The sequence below is a fragment of the Tarenaya hassleriana genome, unplaced genomic scaffold, assembly GCF_000463585.1.
Source record: "Tarenaya hassleriana unplaced genomic scaffold, ASM46358v1 Cleome141, whole genome shotgun sequence".
Taxonomy (NCBI): domain Eukaryota; kingdom Viridiplantae; phylum Streptophyta; class Magnoliopsida; order Brassicales; family Cleomaceae; genus Tarenaya; species Tarenaya hassleriana.
The window spans coordinates 135,699-145,343 of record NW_010964708.1 but is presented as its reverse complement, the minus strand read 5'-3'; positions in this window follow the sequence as shown (position 1 = coordinate 145,343).

Sequence of the window (9,645 nt, the reverse complement as noted above, 5' to 3'; positions counted from 1 at the left end):
CGGATCGAAATAAACTTCAAGTCTCATCGAGAACGAGGTAAGTAACGATTCCCTTGGTGATATACACGATCTTTCGGGTTTTGCGAGTTTGGTTGCGTGTGACGTTTGACTAGGTTTAGATCTTTCTTCCGCTGCATGAAACCTAGTAAACCAAACCCTAGATCGATATGATCGCATGCTAGGAACCCGTAGATAACCCTAACACGAAGGTAATCGTATACTCAGACCACGCGGCTTTGAAGTACTTGCTGACGAAGAAAGACGCCAAACCTCGACTGATTCGATGGATGCTACTCATACAAGAGTTTGACGTCGAGATTCGGGATCGCAAAGGCATGGAGAACACAGTTGCAGACCACCTTTCACGCCTTGCTATACCCGATCCTCTCCCGATCGATGATTCTTTGCGAGAGGAACATATTATGGCAGTCATTACCCGACACGAAGACCCATGGTACGCAGACTACGTGAACTATCTGGTCTCTCGAGTGATCCCGTCCGGACTTAACTATAATGGAAACAGGAAGTTCCTCCATGACGTACGGGATTATTTTTGGGACGATCCATTCTTGTTCAAGCGTGGTACCGATGGGATGTTCAGACGATGTATTCCCGAGGAAGAAGTGCAACAGGTAATTTTCTATTGCCACTCTTCTGATTATGCAGGTCATTTCGCCGCTTCGAAGACCACAGCGAAGATTCTACAAGCGGGATTCTATTGGCCTACGATGTTCAAGGATGTCCATAGGTATGTCGCCTCATGTGATTCTTGCCAGCGCACATGTAACACTTCTAGACGCCATGAGACGCCTCAGAATTATATTCTAGAAGTGGAACCTTTTGATGCATGTTCAAGGATGTCCATAGGTATGTCGCCTCATGTGATTCTTGCCAGCGCACATGTAACACTTCTAGACGCCATGAGACGCCTCAGAATTATATTCTAGAAGTGGAACCTTTTGATGCTTGGGGCATAGACTTTATGGGACCTTTTCCATCATCTTGTGGGAATGTGTATATCTTAGTTGCGGTTGATTATGTGACTAAGTGGGTAGAGGTATTGGCTAGCGCGAGGAATGATGCTAAGACTGTGGTTAGGCTATTTAGACAGATTATTTTTCCACGTTTTGGTGTTCCTCGTGTTGTGATTAGCGATGGCGGCGCACACTTTGTCAACCGGATCATCGAGACACTACTGAAGAGGTACGGGGTTCATCATCGGATTGCTACTCTGTATCATCCTCAGACTAGTGGACAGGTGGAGATTTCCAACCGGGAGATCAAGTCCATTCTGGAGAAGACTGTCGCTAAATCACGCAAGGATTGGTCACAGAAGCTAGACGATGCAGTATGGGCTTACCGAACGGCCTTCAAAACGCCGATTGGTATGACACCGTTCCAACTCGTCTACAGAAAAGCATGTCATCTACCGGGTGAGCTCGAGCACAAAGCTTATTGGGAATCAAGGCGCTCAACTATGACATGAAGACCGCTGCAGAGAAACGCGTGCTCCAGCTACACCATCTTGAGGAGATCAGACTTGACGCGTACGAGAACGCGAAAATCTACAAGGAGAGAGCGAAGAAATGGCACGATCGACACATCATTCCGCGATCATTCCACTCAGGTGATCTTGTTCTTCTCTTCAACTCTCGTTTGCGATTGTTTCCAGGTAAGCTGAAGTCTAAGTGGTCCGGTCCGTTCAAGATCCATCGAGTTTACGACCACGGCACAATTGAGCTGTATAACGGCACGGGTGGTACGTTCAAGGTAAATGAACAGCGTCTGAAGCTGTATAACCCGGCCGACCCTGCAGGTGAGAGAGGCGTTCTTCCTCTCACAATACCACCATTAGCCTGAGTTCACGCACGGTCTAGCTAATGACCATAAAGAAGCGCTTCTCGGGAGGCAACCCGGGGTTTTTGTTTTGTTTTTGAGATGTTATTTGGGTTTTAGACTTTTCTTTTTGGATTTGGGAGCCTACATGGTGTTTTTCCTCGGGTACAGGGATATAGAACTTGATTCGCAGGTCATCGAGCGCAGAAACGGAGTTCAGATCGTGTCACAGAGTTCTGACTCGGTCCGAGTCAAGTGTTGACTCGACCGAGTCAATTCACGAAGGATCCTAAGGTAAACTGACTCGACCGAGTCAAGTGTTGACTCGGTCCGAGTCAGAGTTTCGAACCCTATTTATTCTACTCAGCCGATTTTGTTCTCCATTTCTTCTCCTTTTTCGCGAAAACCCTCTCCTCACCCGGTCTCGTCACTCCGAGTCGCCTCCTTCGATTTCATAACCAAAATCCATACGGTATGTATTTCCGCACTTAGATTTTGCAGATTATGGACGATTCATGCCTATTTCGCATATTTATTCCGGATTTGCGAAGGATTTTTGGGTTGAGAGCGAGATTTGTGCTTTTCACCAAATCGGGAAGTTTTTATGCGTTTTTTGAGTGATTGGAGCACAGATCTTCGCACATACATGCCTAATCTTGATTACCCATGAGTTTTTTCGGTTGATTTCGGCGATTTCGGGAGTTTTTAGTGCAGCGTTTCGTTCGGCGGAACGAACAGCGTTCTGACTCGGTCCGAGTCAAGGTGTGACTCGACCGAGGCAAAACGCGGAATACCAGTGACGGACACGTGTTACTCGGACCGAGTCACATGTTGACTCGACCGAGGCAACATCTATTACATTGACAACACGTTCTGACTCGGCCCTGACAGTCTTGACTCGGCCGAGTCAGTCTTCTGTGCGATATACGGGCCTTTTTCCACTCGTATTTGCGATCCCAGTCGCACTCACCTGTCTTTGTCTCGAGTTTCAGATGGCCACCCGCAAGACCAAATCTAGAGCATCCGACGTTCGCGAGGATCACATTTCACCTCTTGCTCCTTTCCAACCACTGGCGGAAGCAATGATGACCCTAACCCCTCTGACGATCGTAGTCAGCGACACCCATCATGAGCCTCGTTTCCGCCTGCCCAACCCTGACATGCAGCAGACAGCGATCTACTTCTCCAACCTGATCTACTGCACAAAATTTCCAGATGAGGAGATTATCGAGCTAGGATTCTCCGAGCAGGTCCACGGCTTGTGCGACCAATTAGGATGGCTCAGCATCCTCGAGGCTCGCGAATCGACATATAGGCAGCTGACGGCGGAATTTCTAGCATCATACCGCCTGTACATTCCCCAGGACGGCGACACCCACAGAGCTTACATGGCCTTCTGGATAGCCGGGCGTCACTACCACCTCACCATGGCTTAGTTCTCCGAGATCCTCGGTGTTACACCCAGGCAGACAGCCGAACTTTCATCCGTGAGCTGCTCCGTACTACGACAGTTCTGGTCAGAGATAGGATCCCGCGACTACATACCCAGTCGTCTGAAGTCTACATGGATCCGACACCCTGCAGTCAGGTATTTTCATATGATCCTAGCTAACACACTGTTTGCTAGGAAAGATCCGGGGTCAGTATCTCAGACGGAGCTACAGTTCATCCGACAGGCCCTGAGTCCACTTTACGATGGGTCCGACTGGGGAATGTCTCGCGTTGATCTGGCCTCCCGAGTAGCACTCCACCTATACTCGATCCAGCAAGCAGACTCTGGAGTTGAAGTGTTTGTCGGAGGTATGATCACCCGGATTGCTAGACGAGTAGGAGTCAACATCGGCAGGTACGAGAGGACCCGATGCAGCCCATCCTCCACTCTGAACATCAAGGTGCTCCGACAGAAGTCCTCCATAGATATCGAGGGTCGCCGAACCTACTGGCTATACTATGAGCGCAGCAGCAACATCAAGAGGCGCCTCCTTCTGCCGAACATACATCTGCCACCTATCACTCTAGAGGGGCTCTTACTAGACCTCACACCAGGACAGCGATCCGGTCTAGAGGAGGAGGCATACGACGAGCCGCCTGCACTGCCCACACATTCGGAGCACCACACTTCAGAGGCAGGGACATCCCGACCACCCGATGACTTGCTCCAGTCATCTCCACTGCCACCGGCCACAGCTTCATTTCCAGAGCCGGAGTTCACGCGATCATCACCGGCACCACCTACTTGTGGCCCAGACAGCTATGGTTACACATTCCAGCCACAAGACGACTTCCAACGCTTCATGTATCAGGCGATGTTGGACACGCGGAGTTCGGTAGACAGAGCAGTGGTTGACATTCGGAGTTCGGTCGAGTGCGCTATGACGGACATGCGGAGCCATGTCGACTCCGAGATGACGAGCATGTACACCAGATGGTGCGGAACTTCATCACAGCTGGTTGATCAGATGCAGGCACTCAGGATACAGCACGAAGCATTATATGGGGAGTTTCACGGGTTCCGCAACCGACTATTCCCAGATGAGCAGCCACCAATACCCATGGAGGACGACAGAGACGATGCACCAGCAGACGACTAGACCATAGTTCAGGTAGGTCTTCCGTTTTCTATTTTAGTAGAGATGTAGTAGGCCTTTCGGATGTATTTCGGAGACTCGGATTTTGCATACTCTGGACTTATTTATATATATGCTACCCTCTATGTTTTTTTTCGGATAACGTTTGTTGTTCTATGAGCGTTCATACCGATACATGAGAGATGAGTATCAGTTTCCGAGTGACGACGATTGGATAGATCCCAGTTCACAGAGTGCGTGAGAGTTCTGGCGTTTGTTTGACGTGAGTTAACTTCATTGCGAGCGAACGAATTTCGCAGAGCTAAGCATTCTCTACCCTTTACTGGTTCTCTTCATACGTTATTTTCGATTCTATTCTTCCGGACGAGAGTTTACACCGTGGACGGTGTATAGTTTAAGTCTGGGGGGTGGATAGATCCTTCACCCATTCAGGCCTATCTACTTAGGATTGCATTTAGTTTAGGTGCATTTTATCACGACATATAGACTTAGGAAAATTTTCACTTTTTGCATATCACTTTGCATTAGTTGCATTCATGTTTTCTTTTTCCTTTTTTTCATATAGACGATTTTTGTTAGGTTTGCATGATTGCATATGACATATAGATATAGGTTCATATAGGTTCACGTGCATACATCGGACACCCGTTTTGAACATCATTTGGAGGATTTGTGGAATGATAGAGTAGGAACATCTTGATGATCTAGTGACTTTGTAGAGCGTGGTTGAACCGTGTCGAATTGATAGTTCTCCAGACTTTCTATATATAGTTTGTGGGATGAGGTTGTTGTTTGGAACCTACGGAGTTGAAACGACTATATCCAGGTTATATGTTTCGTTTAGAATCTTTTCCGAGTCTTGCAGATCGATGAAATCTAGTTCAACAAATGCCTTGGAAAAATAGAGCATCTCGACACTCCGCTGTCAAAATCTCGTTAACGAAAATCGTTCGAGGATATGAGTGCATCGATTGATGGTTCGGGTCTAAGTTGTGGATCGGACATCGCATAAAAAAAAAGAGGAAAAGAAAGAAAAGAAAAAAAAAAGAGAAAACCGATGTCCTTCGACTTCAACGTCCTAGAAACCCGAGATGCGTGCGTTTGATAGAAAAATCCTACAAAAAAAGTAAAAATACAGGTATGTAGAACTTAGATCGAAAAGATTAAGTTGAGATAAGGATAGGTTCGGAAATATGCTTGGTGAGTTGTAGAGATTCTAACGGGTTCTAGGTGGCAATAAAAGTCCCATGACTAGGTAGATTAGTCTTTGGTAGAAAGATCATAGTAGATCGGTTTGGGTACGATTCACAGGAAGCTAGCATTAGACGGATGTTTCACTTTTGAGTTTCATGAGGATGCTATTTGATGTTCGTCATCCCTGTTTTGCAGATTTTATTCCTTCGTTCTTTACTCGAGGACGAGCACTTACCTCAATTGATCCGGGCCTGTATCAATTGATGAGTTCGTCCGATCATATAAGGCAAGAAGAATACCTCACACGTATCCACACGGCGGAAAGGATTCCAACGGTTGGAACTTGTCTGCTAGGACTGAAGAACACGTTCTTCTTTGCGCAAGAGTTTCAGGGATCTAACTCTTAGGTTTTCAACTCTTAAAACTCCCCAAAGGGTCTAAAAGTCATCCCAAGAGGCTTCCGAGGCGTTTCCTAAAGTTCATCCCCCTTAAAACCCTAATTAGAGCGAGTTTAGCAAATCCCGACGTCTGGACCGATTGGTCCAGGCCTGGACCGATCGATCTAGAGCTTTTTATGTGTGGACCGATCGGTCCATAGTTGATGAGGACATCGGATCTAACAACATCTCGTAAAGAAGATCTTGGCGGAAGCATACATGGAGCAAAGATAACGTCAAACCGAGTTCCACAACCGAGTTCCACCTCGGATCGAAGCCACCAAGTAAAAAGAAGTTGCTTGGAGTGCAAGAGAATTATCCAAAGGAAGCTTCTTCATCATCAAGGCAACTCCAACAACTATCTTCCCAACCACCTCATTTAATGCAACATCAAGGAATTCCAACAACTAGCTTCCCAACCACCTCATTTAATGCATTGGACTCCTACCCCTCTTGCATGTTCTTGTCATTTAATGTTGTAGTTGAGAATTCTAGCCTATATAAAGGCCTTGTAATGCATCATTTGTAATCAGACTTGTAGAATGTCTCAAACATTTCGAGTTTTATAAACTCTTCTTCGGTTTGTCCGAAATTTATCCCGATCTTCGGTGTGTCTGAGATCACGAGTTTGGTGTGTCTGAACTCAAGCCTTGGTGTGTCCGAGGTCCACTATCTATTCTTCCCCTTCGTTCCATCCATCTTCCTTTTCGGAATTACGTCGAGCATCGCTTGATCCGTGACTGATTCCGAGGACCACCCTTCCCCTTTGAACACCATACCCGATCGAAAGTCGAGAGCCTTCTCCGTGAAGCGCGTGAGACTGCGATTTGGCCTCGTTCCATCCTCTCCGAGTCAAGGCGTGTATCATCCACTATCTATTCTTTCCCTTCGTTCCATCCATTTTTCTATCTTAGTTTTGAATTCGAGAGCCTTTTAGAGCCGGTGATTGAAACTAAGATCCATCCAATTCCCCTTCGTTTTAACCACAATCCGAACGCGAATTCGAGAGCCTTCTCCGTGAAGTGCGGGTGATTGCGTTTTGGATCAGATTCCATCCTCTCCGAGCCAAGGCGTGTATCATTTTGGTATCAGAGCTTGCTCAAGCCAACGGACGTCTAACCCCGGTGAGATCTATCTTTTATTTCGGTTTATTTCGTAATCTAGTTTTGAGGGCAAAACATCAAGGAATTCCAACAACTAGCTTCCCAACCACCTCATTTAATGCAACATCAAGGAATTCCAACAACTAGCTTCCCAACCACCTCATTTAATGCATTGGACTCCTACCCCTCTTGCATGTTCTTGTCATTTAATGTTGTAGTTGAGAATTCTAGCCTATATAAAGGCCTTGTAATGCATCATTTGTAATCAGACTTGTAGAATGTCTCAAACATTTCGAGTTTTATAAACTCTTCTTCGGTTTGTCCGAAATTTATCCCGATCTTCGGTGTGTCTGAGATCACGAGTTTGGTGTGTCCGAACTCAAGCCTTGGTGTGTCCGAGGTCCACTATCTATTCTTCCCCTTCGTTCCATCCATCTTCCTTTTCGGAATTACGTCGAGCATCGCTTGATCCGTGACTGATTCCGAGGACCACCCTTCCCCTTTGAACACCATACCCGATCGAAAGTCGAGAGCCTTCTCCGTGAAGCGCGTGAGACTGCGTTTCGGATCAGATTCCATCCTCTCCGAGCCAAGGCGTGTATCAATGGTTCCGGACCGATCGGTCTGGAACATTTTCCGGAGCGAGCAACATTTGCACGTTACCTCTGGACGATCGGTCCAGACCTTCTGGACCGGTCGGTCTGGCCTCCGCTCCACCAGGATTTTCTCGTCTCTTCTCGGCCTTCGTCCTCTTTCCTGTGTGTGACCCTGTAGGCTCATTCCATATAGCAGTATAACCCAAAATCTCTTATTTCGGTTACAAAAGTCATAGGCGGTCTCTAGCAAGACACTATGACTACCTATCTCGAATAGAGTTTGTTCGTGATCCTACGAACGCCAATGATGATTTCGTTTGATGATCTTTTTGTATCACGATATCATATGTCGAACATAAGGCATGGACAAGCCACCTTATCTGATTCTACTGCTTTCTCGTTCACTGAGTTCGACTGTCTGAAATAGACGACGTTCGGTATAGTGCGGCCACACATTTCTACAGTCTCGCTCACATGAGGGGCCCAACGATATCTCTCTCTTTTACGAGAGGTACAAATCACGTCTTGACTATCTACAATCCAGCACATGATTCGTTTCGTACCTGGTACATGCCTTTATAGTGCTCCTGTTTCGCAGGACGTTTGACGTATTCAAAGTACGCAACTCCTCATGTTGGATTCCGTAGATATCTCAGGTCTTAGGATCCAATCATGGAACCGTCATATGAGATTCAAGTCATGATGCAAGTCCATGTGACAATCTCATGCGGGTCATTCCAGTATTCCGTTCTCCAACGAATACCTATGATTGTGCATGTTGGATTCCGTAGATATCTCAGGTCTTAGGATCCAATCATGGAACCGTGTGTTGGTTTAGTGCTCTATGATGTACTGTTATGCGAGCTTTACTTAGATACATTTGATGTATTGACACTTTCTATAGTTTATGGATGAGTGTTTGATTCATTACATATTGTGCATGCTTGAATATGTTATGAAATCCATGTATTGTTATGAACAATACTAAACTCCCTAGTCATGTATCATTGTGGGAATAATGATATACTAAGACTAGTATGATTTGTGATTGATGATCATATAGATGATCATAGGTATTGGATACGATCACAATCATAGGTATTCGTTGGAGAACGAAATACTGGAATGTGTTGGGTTTCCTGGGATCTCTAGACCGAATCCTATTCCTAAGAGATCGATCCTAGAGTTTGCGCAGCGGATATAAAACAAAAATTTAATAAACCCTAGAACCATGCTTCTAATGAATCGTAGAAACGTTAGAACGCTTACCTCAATCGATCCGGGGCCTGTATCAATCGAAGACACGTCTGATCACGAAAGGCAGGAAATTACCTCGCCCTCTACACGTATCCACACTTCGGGATGGATTCCAATGCTTGGAACTTGTCTGCTAGGACACAAATCTCTATTCGATTTTGTGCTTCGAGAAAACGAGACTCTTCGGTTTTCGAACTCTTTGGATCTCACCCAAAAACTCTCTCAAACCTCTGAAAGTCGGCACCAAAAGGTCTCTTACGAATTAGGGTTCTAATTGTTGGGGTTCCCTTCGGGTTCCTAGCATGCGATCTCATCGATCTAGGGTTTGGATTCTAGGTTTCACGCAGCGGAAGGAAAGATCTAAACCTAGCCAAACGTCACACAAAACCAATTGTGCAATAACCCGAACAATCGTGTATATCGTCGTGGGATTCGAATACTTACCTCGTTCTTTCAAGATCTGGAAGTATCAATCGATCCAGGGCCTGTTTTAATCACCAAGAGTTGAAAGCACAACCCCTCTACATGTATCCACACCGACGGGAAGGATTCCAAACGCTTTTGGAACTGATTTGCTAGGATCTGTGAAGTGAATAGGGTTTCCAAGACTTGGGATCGAATCCCGGGAACTAGA